Source organism: Sceloporus occidentalis, unplaced genomic scaffold (assembly GCF_023333645.1).
Source record: "Sceloporus occidentalis isolate IW3139 unplaced genomic scaffold, rSceOcc1.0.p SCAF_3, whole genome shotgun sequence".
Taxonomy (NCBI): domain Eukaryota; kingdom Metazoa; phylum Chordata; class Lepidosauria; order Squamata; family Phrynosomatidae; genus Sceloporus; species Sceloporus occidentalis.
In genome coordinates, this window is record NW_028316983.1 from 210,122,481 (window position 1) to 210,137,210 (window position 14,730).

The 14,730-nt window shown below is 45.4% G+C and overlaps 1 protein-coding gene and 1 long non-coding RNA gene across 4 annotated transcripts in view; one reads left to right on the forward strand and one right to left on the reverse strand.

Moving 5' to 3' along the window:
* The window catches only part of LOC149317431 (uncharacterized), a 64,816-nt gene that overhangs the window by 44,914 nt on the left and 5,172 nt on the right, over positions 1–14,730 (reverse strand). The gene's annotated exons all lie outside the window — the stretch shown is intronic.
* ZFHX4 (zinc finger homeobox 4) overlaps positions 5,296–14,730 on the forward strand; it is a 231,534-nt gene continuing 222,099 nt past the window's right edge. For 2 of the 3 annotated variants that reach the window (XM_089517488.1, XM_089517492.1), the window contains exons 1-2: positions 5,296–5,585; positions 7,362–7,422. The gene's annotated coding sequence lies outside the window, so the exon portion shown is untranslated. Of the gene's footprint in view, positions 5,586–7,361; positions 7,423–10,511; positions 10,647–14,730 lie in introns of all 3 variants that reach the window. The other variant, XM_089517489.1, reaches the window with a different exon arrangement.

Here is a 14,730-nt window from a genome sequence, read left to right on the forward strand (position 1 = left end):
GGTACGGAGGGAGGGTTCTTCTTCGTGAGGCAAGAATATTATTTTAATTAATTTTAATTCAATTCTTCTCATTAAATTTAAGAGAAGAATTTGTGGATAGAGCGACGTTAAGTCACAGTAAACGAGGAGAGGAACTAGGTAGGGAAGGCCTGCCGGAAGAGATCAGTCTGTATGGCGCCCCTCGGCACTGCGTCATCTAGATGCAGCACCAGAGGTGCGTCATGATGGCACGCACTGTCTGGAATGGTGCACATCATCATGGTGCCTGGGGCAGAGTTAGGGCTGGCATCATCAGGACACTGTGCCCTGGTTCTGCCCACAGGCTGGCCTTTCAGGCCAGTCTGGATAGCTCCCTCAGTTAACGTCCATTCTAATGGCACATGCACATGGATGAGATATCCCACTAAGTGTCACAAACCTTTAAATATGTGAACCGTTACATATTATTGAACTCTAGCTCCCATCTTCCCTAGCTATCCTGATCAAGATTGAGTAAATGGTTTTAGATCTGTAGTCTCGGTTTACACCCTTAAATATATAGGTCTGAAGGTGAACCACTCCCAATATTATTGGACTGCAACCACTGTGATCTGTAGACATTTTGGATAGGCTGGCTTGGAACTGCAATCCAACAACAGCTGTAAGGCTGCAGTTGCCTATTGTTTATTGCAGTTGAAAAAGAGAAATAATATCCTCCAATGGAAATAGGTGGAGATTTATTCTATATAAGCAAAAGGCTCTGTTATTACAGAACAGAAAGTAACTTATGTGAACAAGCTAGAACAATTCTGTTCAAAAGGCATTGTGCAATAAGTAGAAAAGGTACTTATAGTACAATCCTAAATACATATGATTGCAATGTCAGGCTTCAAGCTGTATATTCTTCTGTAACCCAGAAAACAAAATTTACCTCTAAAAATATTTGTATTAGATATGAGTGCCATGCATAATCAAAATAAATTTCACAGTAACTCCTTTCCTGAACAACTCTTTACACAGTAGCAAAGTAGTTAGATTCCAAAACAATAACATTTGCACCCTCTGAGACAAATCAATAAGTTATCTTACTATAGTACAGACATGTGGAAGTAACTGTGTACATTAATAAGTCTACATACTCAAGTAGTTATTTTCTAACATGCCAGGAGTGAAGGTGTAGCCTACTTACAAATGCCATCCTCTGCACTGAAAGTCCTGACTGTTAAACAGAGATGAAGAGTATGCAAATGATAACTCAACTGTGTGGCTAAAGCATTCTGCACATGCTCAGAAACATACTCTAAAATGTTTCATAAATTTGATAGTTGCTCCCTGCTACAAAAATATGTGTCTGTTCTGAACTCAGTTAAGATTTTGTTAAATAAATAACCCCCCATTGCATTACATTAAACAGAAACATTTTAAGGTTATGGAAGCACCCACAATTTCTCCACAAATACATACAGTACATAGAGTTGTTTCTTTAACTGTAATTCAATTACAATTGACTCCTTCTATTGGGAGAGTCCCTATATTGGGGAAAAGGTGGGATATAAGTAAACAAAATAATAATAATAAAAATTCACCTCATCCCAAAAACTGGGAGAGGAAATATTTTTTTTTATTTTTTATTTTGTTAAATCTACCATAACTGCAGCAGCAGCAGGAGAAGGAAGAGGGATTATGTTTCAGTGTGGAAATTTTGCTCTGTATCTATGAACTCTTTGTGCAATGGCATACTATAAAGGGGAGCAAGTTATTGGGGCGGGAGAGGGAGGATCTAAAACTTTTATGAGTTCACCTCTTTCCACAAGGGAGGGAAGAGAAGCCTCCCAAAATTGCTCTTTGTGTTGCCCTTGGAGTCCTAACGTCCGTGGTTAACTGAAGCGGACTCTTTTTATCCAAAAGGTCATGCTGGAACTTATACAGAAGATGGAAGCATTCTCTTAAGAGTGAAGACAGGCAGAGATACTCTAGAAGTGTGCTAGAAGTGGTCTAAGCACTGATTACAGCTGGCATTGGTCTGTAAAGTTACACATCTGTTCTGAAGTGCATGTACTACACACAGAATCTCTCTCTGCTCTTTGCTTGTAGAATCATAGAATCACAGAGCTGGAAGAGACCTCAAGGGCTGTCCAGTCCATCTCCCTGCCATGCAGGAATACACAAACAAAGCATCCCCAACAGATGGCCAAGCAGCCTCTGTTTAAAGACCTACGAAGAAGAAGACTCTACTACTTTCTGAGGGGCTGTGTACCACTGTTGAACTGTCAGGAAATTCCTCCTAATGTTGAGGTGGAATCTACTTGCTTGTAGTTTGAACCCATTGCTCCAGGATCTATTATCTAGAACAGCAGAAAACAAGCTTGCTCCATCCATCCTCAATATGATACCCCTTCAAATTATTAAACAGAACTATCATGTCTTAACCTTCTCCAGGCTAAACATACCCAGTTCCCTAAGTCTCTCCTCACAAGGCATGGTTTCCAATGGCTGAGCCTGAGCCACACAGAAAAGGTTGCCTGATTTGATGCTCCTCTTGGCCTGCCAGTGACTTCTCACTCCCTATGAAAATTTAGCATGACCAACCTAGTGGCAGCATGACATCAGGAGGCTGTGCTCTGTGGGAGCATATGTTAAAGATGCCATATATGTTGACCCTGAAGAACAGGGTTTGAATCTCAGTTTGGCCATGGAACAGGGACGTAGCCAGGATTTTGGGAAGGGGGGGTCCAGACTAAGTGCCACCATTATAATGGGGCTTGGGTGCGGCGGTGCGGCAGCACGCACCATTCATTTTATCTAATGGAAGGGGGGGTCTGGACCCCAAGACCCCCCCCCTGGCTACGTCCCTGCATGGAAACCCACTGGGTGACATTGGGCAAGTTACACTCTCTCAGGATGGCCATGGCAAATCCTTTCTGAAGAAACTTACCAAGAAAACCCCATGATAGGGTAGGAAATGACTTCAAGGCACACAACAACACAACATATTTGGCATAGCTTTTAAAGGGCTTAGCCCTCTTCCTCTTTAAGGTACCCAGGGGGTCCCTGTTTTTTGGTTTTGTTTTGCTTTGTGGTGGTGGTGGTGCTGTGCCTTTAAGTCATTTCAGACTTAGGGTGACCCTAAGGCAAACCTATCATGGGGGTTTCTTGGCAAGTTTCTTCAGAGGGGGTTTGCCATTGCCATCCTCTGACACTGAGAGCATGTGATTTGCTTAAGGTCACACAGTGGGTGGGTTTCATGGGCAAGCTGGGAATCAAGCCCTGGTCTCCAGAGTTATAGTCCAACGCTCAAGTCCCCCACATCATCCTGGCTGTGTTTTGCTGCAGGTGAATAAACTCATTGCTATGCAGCATGGCACACTTTGCCCATCATGTTCTAAAAAAAGGAACAGCATGGAGGCTGTGTAACCACATAGTATTGCAGCTACAAGGCTGTGAGTTTGATCCCAGGCAGGGCTCAGGGTCCACTCAGCCCTCCATCCTTTCTTAGGTCAGTAAAATGAGTACCCAGCTTGCTGGGAGCAATTGGCTTAACACACTGTAAACTGCTTAGGAAGTGCTGGTTCTCTGATAAGCACTATAGAAATGTACTTGCTCTTGCTTTTGCCATTTTGCTTTTGCCATTTCCACCTGATGCCAACCTATGGGTCAGTACCACTGGCCAGAACAGGGCTTTCTGTGGAGTAAGAGCCAATATGGTGTTGTGGTTTGAGCGTTTGGACTATGACTCTAGGAGACCAGGATTTGAACCCCGTTCTGCACTGGGTGATCTTGGAGAAGTCACCCTCTCTCAGCCTCAGAGGATGGCAATGGCAAACCCCTTCTGAAGAAACATTATTATTATTATTATTATTATTATTATTATTATTAATTTATAGCCCACCCTTCTCCCAGAACTGGGACTCAAGGCAGCTTACAACATTAAAAACAATACAATAAAAAAGATACAAAAATAATACATTAAAACAATATTAAACTACTACAATAAAATTTAAAACACAGATAAAAAATATCTAAAATGCATGCCAAGGAAACCCTGTGACAAGTGCACCTTAGGGCTGCCATAAGTTGGAAAGAACTTGAAGGCACACAACAACATGAGAGTAAACACGTTCACAGGTTTGCGCCTTAAAGGTGATTTCAGATGTCATACACCAAAGTGCCAACCTGCCTCCTAATTTATTTATTTATTTTCTGTATTCTGCATTTCATTCAAGAGGCCTACCTTCTGGCAAATGCATCCTCCTTAGTTGTGGGGCTTTACAGGTGGCATAATTCAGCAGCAGCAACAACAACAGTAACAAATTACAATAAATTGATTTTATTGCCATGTCTGGGCCCTCACCCATGGACTCCCCATATGGCTCATGACTATTTAGTCTGGAAAGAGACTGAGAAGGCCAACAAGAGTCCAGAACACACGGCAGAAATAATCCAGTTTGAAACCGCTTTAACTGCCCTGGTTCAATGCTAGGGAATTCTGGGATCTGTAGTTCTATGAGCCATTTAACCTTCTCTGTCAGAGAACTCTGGTGCCACAATAAACTATAGTTCCCAGGATTCCCTAGCACTGAGCCAGGACAGTTAAAGAGGTCTCAAAGTGGATTATTTCTGCAGTGTGTTTTGGACCTAAGATTTGGAAGGGCAGCTAGAGGAACTACACAACTTGTGTATTGGGGGTGGGAGGTCCCTCTTTTTTTGTTGTGTGCTTTCATATTGTTGTTTTTAAACTTAGGGCGACCCTAAGGCTCATAGGTTTGTCTTAAGAGGGTTTTGTTTTTGTTTCTAAGGCTGAGAGAGTGTGACTAGCCAAAGGTTACTCAGTAGTTTCCATGGCTGAGCTGGGATTTGGGGACCCTGGCCTCCAGAGTCAGAATCCAACACTCAAAGAACAGCTGTTATTTCTTATTATTTCTTTTACTTCTCCTTAATTATTTCTATTATTTCTTGCCCAGCTATTATTTCTTAATAATAATAATAATTTATTTATACCCCGCTCTTCTGCCAAGGCTATCAAAAGAGGGGGAAGAAGAGAGGAAAGCTTTAATGGCAATATATTGTATTGTAGCCCGCCTCGATCCGTAGAGAGAGGCGGGCTAATAATAATAATAATAATATGTATTGATATGTATTATGTTAAATTAATTTAGTAGAATGTATGCCTTAGGCAGGTTTATTAATGTTAATATATTGTGTTGTAGCCCGCCTCGATCCATAAGGAGAGGCGGGCTAGAAATAATAATAATGATAATGATGATGATGATGATGATGATGATGATGATGATAGCAGTGAGGGGGAAAGGCCAAGGAGATAATGAAGGCCTTAGGCAGCCATTTTGGGGCCCTCGCGCCCTGTCAGTTGAGGCGCCCGCGCTTGCCTCACGTTTTCACTCGGGTTGACCTTAAGATGTGTGTTGTTGTTGTGTGTTGTGTACGTAGTGAGGGGGAAGGTTTGTCGGCTGCCAAGTGTAGCCAATGGCGGCCAAGTGAGGGATTAGAGCGGGAAGAAGGCGGTTGTTGCTGTTAACTGTAGCCCCGACTAAGTTGTCGCCTGTTGTTTTGCGGCGAATATCTCAGGAGGAGGAACAGGCGAAGCGAGAGTAAGTAATAATGAGAGCCACAAAAGCCAAGGGTGCATATCCACACCGCAGAAACAACGCGGTTTCACACCGCTTTGAGAGGGCTGCGGTTCCAGAAGTAGGAGCCCAGTGTCCAGTGACTGGAGTGTTGTTGGACTATGGTCCAAAACACACTGCAGAAATAACCCACTTTTAGAGCACTTTTAACTGCCTTCTGCTCAGTGCTAGGGAATCCTGGGAATTGTAGTTTGTTGTGGCGGCGGAGCTCTCTCTAGCAGAGAAGGCTGAAAGTCTCCCAAGAACTACAGTTGCCAAGAATATCTTTAGAGTCGGGCCAGGGCAGTTGAAGCACTCCCCAACTATTGTTTCTGCAGTGTGTTTTGGACCTGCGACTCTGGAGGTGAGGGTTTTTGAATCCTTGCTCAGCCATGAAACGCAGCTTGGGCAAGAAGTCACACTCTCTCAGCCTCAAGGGAAGGCTTCCATCTCCCATGGAGCCCTGGGATTTGTAGTTTTGCAACACCTTTAGCCTTCTCTGTCAAAGAGTTGCTGGTGCCTCACCAAACTACAAATCGCAAGGTTCTGTAGCATGGCAGTTTAAAAAAGCGTGTTATTATTTCTAGATGCACCCGTTAGAGCTGCTGTGTGTTAACAGTGGCCACACCAAAACCCTTGTTGTTGTTGTTGTTGTTGTTATTGTTGTTCTTATTATAGTGGAGGGGGATGACAAGGGAACCAACATAATAGGCCTCTAATCCAAACTATACATGGGAAAACGAACTTCCCAGATAGTCTCTTTTTAACTCTCTTTTTACACAGTCTGGGGGCTGAAAAGTGGAGTTTAAAACCTGGTTAAACAAAGTGAAGCGCACACGCAGACGGAGGCTGCATCCACACTGCATAAATAATTCGGTTTAATTGACACCTCTTTAACTGCCCTGGCTCAATGCTACGGAATTCTGGGAACTGTAGTTTCTACAGTACCCAGAATTCCATAGCATTGAGCCAGGGCAGTTAAAGCGGTCTCAAACTGGATTATTTCTGCAGTGTGTTTTGGACCACTGTGTGTGGGGAGTTGTGTATTGACAACCTAAAAGACTGGACGAATACGTTTTCAAATGTGGCCTTGGAGGAAAGGTAGAGAAAATTACTCCTGAGCCTACAGCCAGGAGTGTATCTGTGCCTAAATAAAACCAGTGCTAGCCTAGAGGAGGCCTAATCCGATTTATTTTCTTGCAGCAGGACGTTTACTTCGAAGTAAACCACCATCAGTGGGACCTTCAGTTTCTCTCCTGCCAATATGCAAAAAACTGCAGCCCCAAAACTTACTCCTAAACAGGTTGGATAGAAACTAAATCCCAGTTTGAGGACCACTGGCTTTGCTTCCTGGTCCCTATATTTTGGGATGTGATGCAACCTGCAGTCTGAAACATGCTCCACAGGAGGGCTATCCCACTGAAGCAATGGGACTTACTTCCAAGTAATCCTACCTAGGCCAAGTAACTGAAAGAAACTGCCAATTTCTTTCAGCGAGTCTCAAAGGTGCTACAAGATCTCTCTACAGTACTACTATACCTATAACACAGCTGTACCTTTGAATTCTACCAAGGCCAAGTCAGTCATTTTGATTTTGATATTAATTGGATTGTTTTAATGTGTAGTTGCTTAATTCTTGTTTTAGGGGAGGGAGGGAAATGGGGATGTTGGGATTTTGTATGACGTTTTCATATGTAAGCCGCCTAGAGAGGCGGGATATAAATAAAATTTTATTTATTATTATTTATTATTTAAACACAGGTGACATCTAAAGATCAGAGGGGGGACCCCTGTGACACCAAGCTGGTTTGAGGGCTGGCAGGTAAGGTCAACTATTTCTTGGATTCAGTTTGACTCCTTGAAACATTTAGGCTGCAGTCCTATGCAAAATTTGCTTTTTGGGTAAACCCAAAGGAATCCCCTGAAGGCTTGTATCTGAGTAGACATACACAACAGGGCTGTGATGTTAACAAGAGTAAAGGTGGGGGGGGGGGCGGGAATCTCATGGAAGGAAAGACATCTATATCTTGGAAGAATTTATTGATGGAAATTGCTGCTTGACAGAAACATGGATTTCCTTGCAGGGTAGTGGACTTTCCTTTTTTGTTGTGTGCCTTCAAGTCCTTTTGGACTCATGATGACCCTATCAGGGAGCTTTCCTGGCAAGTTTTTTCCCCCCACAAGGGGTTTGTCGAGTATGACTTGCTTGGATTTGGTGTCGGTTTCCATGACCCAACCTGGAATCAAGCATTTTGTTGGATGTTGGATGTAGGATGGTGTTGTTTTTTATTGTATGACAGAGAGTTGGACTATTGGACCCTTGTGGTCCCTTCTGCGATTCCTCTCCTTCTCATCCTTCCTGATTTCCTTTCAAGTGAGGATGTCCCTCTGAAGAAACTTGCTCAGAAAACCCTGTGATAGGGTCACCTTAGGGTCATCACCATAAGTCTGAAGGGACTTGAAGGCACACAGCACACTCATCACACTCACAAGATGCTTTCCTAGAAATAAATCCGGTGGAAAGCAGTGGGCGTGACTTCCAAGTAATGACTGTTTAGGAGAGGGGCTTTGGTGGTGTGGCTCTTATTCACAATGCTCTCTCTCTCTCTCTCTGTGTCTGTGTGTCATTTCTAAAATAAGAGGGTCCTGGAAACCTGTGCCATGGGAATGCTGTGTGTGTGTGTGTGTGTGTGTGTAAGAGAGGTTTCTAAATAAGAGCGTCCTAGAAACCTGGCAACATGGAAATGTCCCCCCCCTCTGTGTGTGTGTGTGTGTGTGTGATTTCTAACATAAGAGGGTCCTGGAAACCTGTGCCATGGAAATGCTCTGTGTGTGTGTGTGTGTGTGTGTAAGAGAGAGAAAGATTTCTAAAATAAGTGGGTCCTGGAAACAGTGTGTCCAGGACTCTCTTATGTTAGAAATCACACACACACAATTTTCATGGAAATGCTCTGTGTATATGTGTGGTTTCTAAAATCAGAGGGTAATGATTGTTTAGGAGAGGGGCTGTGGTTCTTACTCACAACGCTCTGTGTGTGTGTGAGAGAGAGAGGGAGAGAGAGAGAGAGAGATTTGTATAAGAGGGTCCTGGACACCTGTGCCATGGAAATTCTCTCTCTCTCTCTCTCTCTCTCCTGGGCCCTGGGACAGGTGACCCCTGTGATCCCAGGCGTGTGGGACCTGCTGCTTGGCCCGAGGCGCTGGGCACATGCTGGAAGGTGCTCTGCCATTCCCTGGAAGGAGGAGACCCCAAGCAGTCCCCCAAGCCCAGCCTCTCTCTCCGCTAGGACACAGCCAAAGCCTGGCAGGGAGAGGGAACGTAGGGTCGTGGCGTTAGTGAGTGAGGGGAATACACTCGGCAGGGTGGCCGAAGAGGAAGGGAGTCAAGAGGGAGAGGAGGGTGGGCTGTGATGGGAGGTGGAGGGTGTGATAAAGATGCCATCGGAAAATGGGGAGGGCAGAGACCCCAGGAAGGAGGGAGGAGGGAGGAGACACACAGAGAAAGAGTCCCCCGGACTCGCCAAGGTGCAGCAGTGTGTCTCTGTGTGTGTTTGTGTGTGTTGTGTGTTGTGTGTGTGAGAGAAGGGAGAGCTCAGGCGGAGGGTTAGGGTAGATTTCCAGAGCTCTTAGAGCTGATCGACCAGCCGGCTGGAGTCACTATTCAACCCGAGTCCCAAACACGCCTCACTAACTACTTTACAGCCACTTTCATTGATTTTCTTTATCAAATAAACATAATACCCGTTACAGCAACACTTCCTCTTCGCGCAGCCGGAATGCCACAAGTCCTGATGGCTGCATTGCTCCGGATTGGAACTCCTAGCCTCCTTTCCCCCTTCCCCTCCAAGATATATATATATATATTATGGCTTGCCCTGAGATCTGGAAAGCGGGATATGCGCCACCCTCAATGGATTATTATTGAGGGCATGGAGCACCCCCTTTTCAGTCTGAACCACCTCCTGCCAGGCTGCTACAGAGGCACACATTTGTCCCTGTATTTACATATATTTTTTATATATATAGAAAGGGCAACGCTTTCTCCGGGTGAACACTGGCCAGGGATTCTTTTGATGGTGGGGGAAATTAGCATAACTTTAACAGCTCCCCCCCCCCCCCAAAAAAAATTGTCAGCCTAGTTGAAAAATGTCAGTTTTCAAGTCAATTTCTCTTAATAAAATGTTTCTTCCCCCCCTAAAACTAGCTCCTCTCAAGAGCTGTTCCGAATCAGGTTTTTCTATATATATGTCAAAGGGCTGTTGAATTATTCATTATTATAATTACTATCATCATTGTCATTATCCCTTTCCATGTGGAAATAATTTTATTATCGTAATTTGATATCTGAAGAATTTCCTGTTAGTTGTGTTTGATAAGGTTTCTTTCCTCCGCGGGGAGGGAAGAGGAAAAGTTTTGTTTATAGAAACGAGGGCGAAATATTTTAAATGCCTTTATGTTTCCTATAGATTTCCGTTTATCTAATCGATCGCGATGCCAATAAATCGATTAAGGGTTTAGTGTTTTACAAACAACCGTTTTGTGCCTTTTTGATTTTATGTTTTGAATGGTTTTACTGAAGCTAGTGCCATCTGTAACCGTTTGCTTACACATACCCTACCATTCCGCCTTTTAAAAAATATTATTATTGTTGTTGTTGTTGTTTGCTCTTGTAATTTAAAGTGCATCTAATGAGGGGGATAAAACAACAACAACAACCAGAGATGAAATAAGGACTAATCTGGTTAGACGCCCAGGTGCCCCTGGTCCCTGCATTTACGCAAAGCCCTTTAAAATCTGGGTGAATTATATGCGATCATACCGTGATTGCGGAATATTAAATTAAACTTAGATAAATCCGCATCGAAGGAGGCAGCACCCAATCCTGAATTTATTTCCCATTTTCTCTAACAGCATCACCGCTGTTCTCCTCTCTTTGCAATGACAATGTGCCAAATCTAGGCATTTTTGGAAACATTTTCCATATGCTTTAACTGGAGGCTTGATAGACAAAGAAGAAAAGGAGATGATGGTCTTTCCCCTCTTGAGGTACATTTTCTTTAACTTTTGAACGTCAGGCTTTTCTGAGCGTCGTGATTTTAAACAAAAAATTGGGAAAGGGCTAGAAGCTTGTTTTATGTGTCCCCCCCCCCCTCCAACCTCTCTTTCCTTCCCTTTCTCCTTCCTTTTCCATCCTTTCCTCCCCAAAAACCCCTTCCTTAATCAGTTCCTGAAGAGTTTCAGATAGCCTTTAATGTCGAACTGTAAGAATTATCATTTCTATACCTTGGCGGACAACGTTTTTAAGAGAAGCATTGATTGATTTACTTTTCACTTACTGCTTTTGTAATTAAATGTGGTTTAAATTATCCTTTCTCTCTCTTTCTCTTTCTCTCTCTCTCTCCCCTTTTCTCTCTCTTTTTTTCTTTTCGGTAAGTCAGATCAGATGTTGGTTGCTGGAGGCTTTCTTTTAACGGTACTTTTAATTTATGTGTAGCCTTTCTCTGCCCCCCCCCCCCCATTTTTTTATTTTACGGACAACACAGAGGTGGTGCCTTTTTATTTAGCTGTAAAATCTACACGTTTTCCTTTGGAGAAACGGGGCTCCTTGGACAAAAATAAACTTTTTCCTAGGCGTTTTATAATCCCCGCTGGCCGCAGAGCTGGCTTTCGCAGGTTGCCTCTCACAACAAAGATGCCTGTTTTATGGGCAAGGCTTGGATTTAAGGGATAAATTGACTAAGGTGGGTCCTTTTATTGGGGCTATATTTATATATATATATATATCCATCCCTTTGCAATTGTAGCCTTTACCCGATGGTTACAATTTGTGGTTCGCTTCCCCGGATTCCCCGGTTATCCCCCCCCCCTTTCCCCCCTGCACCTTATCCTCCTCTCCTTCCTTTTTTCTTCCCAGAAAAGAAGGTAAACCCTTTTCTTTCCCCTGCTGGAAGGAGGGGGACTTGGTCGGTGATGCTTGTGGAGGGAGGCTGTGGTGGTGGTGGGCTTGTCGGGATTTGCCTGGAGAGCCCCTGAAGTGCCTGCCTTCCTTGTTGGGAAGTTGGCGAATGGCTATTGTTTCGGGGCGAGCCCTCCCGGGCTGTTTTTGTTTAGAAACCCCGGGGCGGCGGCCGGGAGGAGAGGCAGGTCGGAGCCCTGTCACAGCCCTGACCTCTCCGAGCCCCAGGGCCGCCGGGCTCCTGCGCCCACCTCGCGCCGCGCCTGGCTCTCTCTCTCTCTCTCTCTCAGGGATGGGTGGGAAGTGTGTCTTTGGGTCTATGTGCGCACGCCTTTCCCCCTTTCCCCCCATCCAAACCAAAGGAGATCAGCTGCAGGGGATTTAAAGCCCGAGACCTACACAGGGAAAGGAAACCCGGGGTTTTTAAAAAGCTTCCATCCAGGGAAGTTTTGCATCCTCCTTGACAGCCTCGGGATGCCCCTCTTTGGAGGCTCCAGTCACCCTCTCTCCGAGAGGATCCCTGGTTGGTCTTTTATTTTGGGTCTACTGGTGCTGAGAGGTGACTGGAGACCCCAAAGAGGGGCATCCCGAGGCTACCAAGGAGAGAGGGGATCCCTGGCTGGCCTTTTATTTGGGCTCTGCTGGGTTTTATTTTGGGTCTACCAAGGAGAGAGAGGGGATCCCTGGCTGGCCTTTTATTTGAGCTGTACTGAGTTTTATTTTGGGCCAACTGGTGCTGAAAGGTGACTGGAGCCCCCCAAAAGGGGCATCCTGAGGCAACCAAGGAAAGAGAGAGGATCCCTGACTGGCCTTTTATTTGGGCTCTATTGGGTTTTATTTTGGGTCTACTGGTGCTGAGGGGTGACTGGAGCCCCCCAAAAGGGGCATCCCGAGTCTGCCAAGGATGCAAAACTCTGATGGATGGAAGCTTTTTAAACACTTCAGCTCTTCCTCGGCCTTGCTTTCCCTGTGTGAGCTGCAAAAGTCCCCTGGATGTTGCTCTCCTCCTCCGCCAAAGCTTTTTAAATTCCGTCGGGATGGCTGGCCTGGTTGGATTCGGTTGCAAGCTTAGCTACTATCCTCTTCCCTTGAATCCCACAGAGTCATAGGGTTGGAGGAGACCCCAAAGGCCATCCAGTCCAACCCCCTGTGATGCAGGAATTCACAATCAAAGCACCCCCTCCCAGATGGCCATCCAGCCTCTGTTTAAAGACCTCCAAGGAAGGAGACTACCACTTTCTGAGGGAGTGTGTTCCACTATCAAACAGCCCTTACTGTCAGGAAGTTCCTCCTAATGTTGAGGTGGAATCTTTTTTCTTGGAGTTTGAATCCATTGCTCCGGGTCCTGTTCCCTGGAGCAGCAGAAAACAAGCTTGCTCCATCATCCCCAATATGACACCCCTTCTGACCCTATCTCTTGTGCCTTGGCTTAGCGGAATTCTGCTATTCCAGCCGGATGAATGGATAGTTATCGACTCTATTTTGTGCTTTTTAAGAACAACAACAACAACAAGGAGAGAGCTGTCATTTCCCCTCATCTTGGGGAATAATTTGCCTAAGTTGCTGGTTGGGGGGGGGACGACCTTTTCAGAACACAATACTGAGGATCCTTGCGGTTTTTACCCCCTCCTCCCCAAAAGGTCCCGAAGATTGCTCTCAGATATGTGTGTTTGTGTGTGTGTGTGTGTGTGTAAGAAGTGTGTTTTGAAATGAAGTTGCTGAGTTAAACAAAATAAAACAAAAATCTGTTAGTTAACATATATGCTGCCTTTGTCAAATAGCCCCCGGGAGAGAGAAAGAGACAAACAAAAAAAGGCAGAGAGGAAGGAGGGGGGTCTCGGGATCTGAAAGTGTCTGTAGCTCAGATAAAGGGGTCTCTAACACTGAGATCTTGTAATACCTCGTTTCAAACTGAGCTCGTCTATAGACTTAAGGGAGGCTTTCAAAAGCCACGGATCCTCTTTCCCTTGGGCTGGTGGAGGGAAGGGCTGGCGGAGGGGGGCGAAGGCGGGCCATTTATTAGGGAATTATGTCGGGTTATTAAAAAGGGAAAAAGAGGGGAGGCTGTAATTATGCCTATCCTCCTCCTGGCCCTGGCAGTGCGTCCGCAGCGCTGGGTTTGGGGGCAAAAAAGGTCTCTTTCTCTCTCTCAGCTGCCTTGGCACCACCGTCTTTGTCTGACAGTGGCCCTTAAACCCAGGCTCAGGCTGGCCAGTAAGTTGCTTTTGTGTGTGTGTGTGTGTGTGTGTGTGTGTGTGTGTGTGTGTGTCTGTGTGTGTAGGGGGAGAACCTCTGAGGCCGGACAGTCTGGTTTTTTTTCCTCCTCTGTGAAACGTCATTCACCCGATTGCTCACTCTTATTTAGGAAGATGACTCTTTCTTTTGCTTTCTTTCCCCAAAGAGGGAAAGGGATCCCAGCCCTTCCCACTCCTGACCAAGGATCTTGGTGGGTTACCCTGAGAAGTTTGTCTGAGAGGGGTGCCCAAGGGAGCAGAGGGAAAGGAGCGGAGAGGTTAAACAGAGGTCTTGGGGGCGATCAGCTGAGCAAGCAGCAGAAGGAGAGACAGAGAGAGAGAGAGAGAGAGAAGGAAGGAGGGGGGAAGAAGCTTGCATCCCTGGCCGGGCTTTCTGGGGGGAACCCTCTTGAAACATCCAGCCAGCCAAGCGTCCAGCCCCCGGGTGCTTCTGGCTACTGCTTGCCTCTCCTGCCAAAGCCGGCCCCGGCTTGTACCACACACACACACACACACACACACACCCTCAACCTGCTGCGCTCTCTCTCTCGGAATTAAACCTCCTTCGATTTTATTCCTACGTGGCGATCCCGGGGTGTCTTCTAAACTGTTAGCATCCCAGAGTGTCTTTTCTATCCCGCAAGCTACTATTTTAGGGAGGAAAACAAGAAAAAGCTAGGGCTTGGGAACAGAAAAAAAGATGAAAAAAGGAAGTGAGGGGTACTAGGGAACCAGACACAAAACGACAGGAAGAAATAAACAGGGGTGGAAGGAATCTGGAGAAGTGATGGGCTCTTCTTTCTCGGTTCCTGCTCAGATTCCCCTCTTTTGTTCCTTTCTCTGGGGAAAGAAACACTGTTTAAACAAACCCTACAAATCTTTAAAAAAAAGATTGCAAGAGGAACATTTGCATCAAAATGCCCCTTTTTTGTGCTCAGCC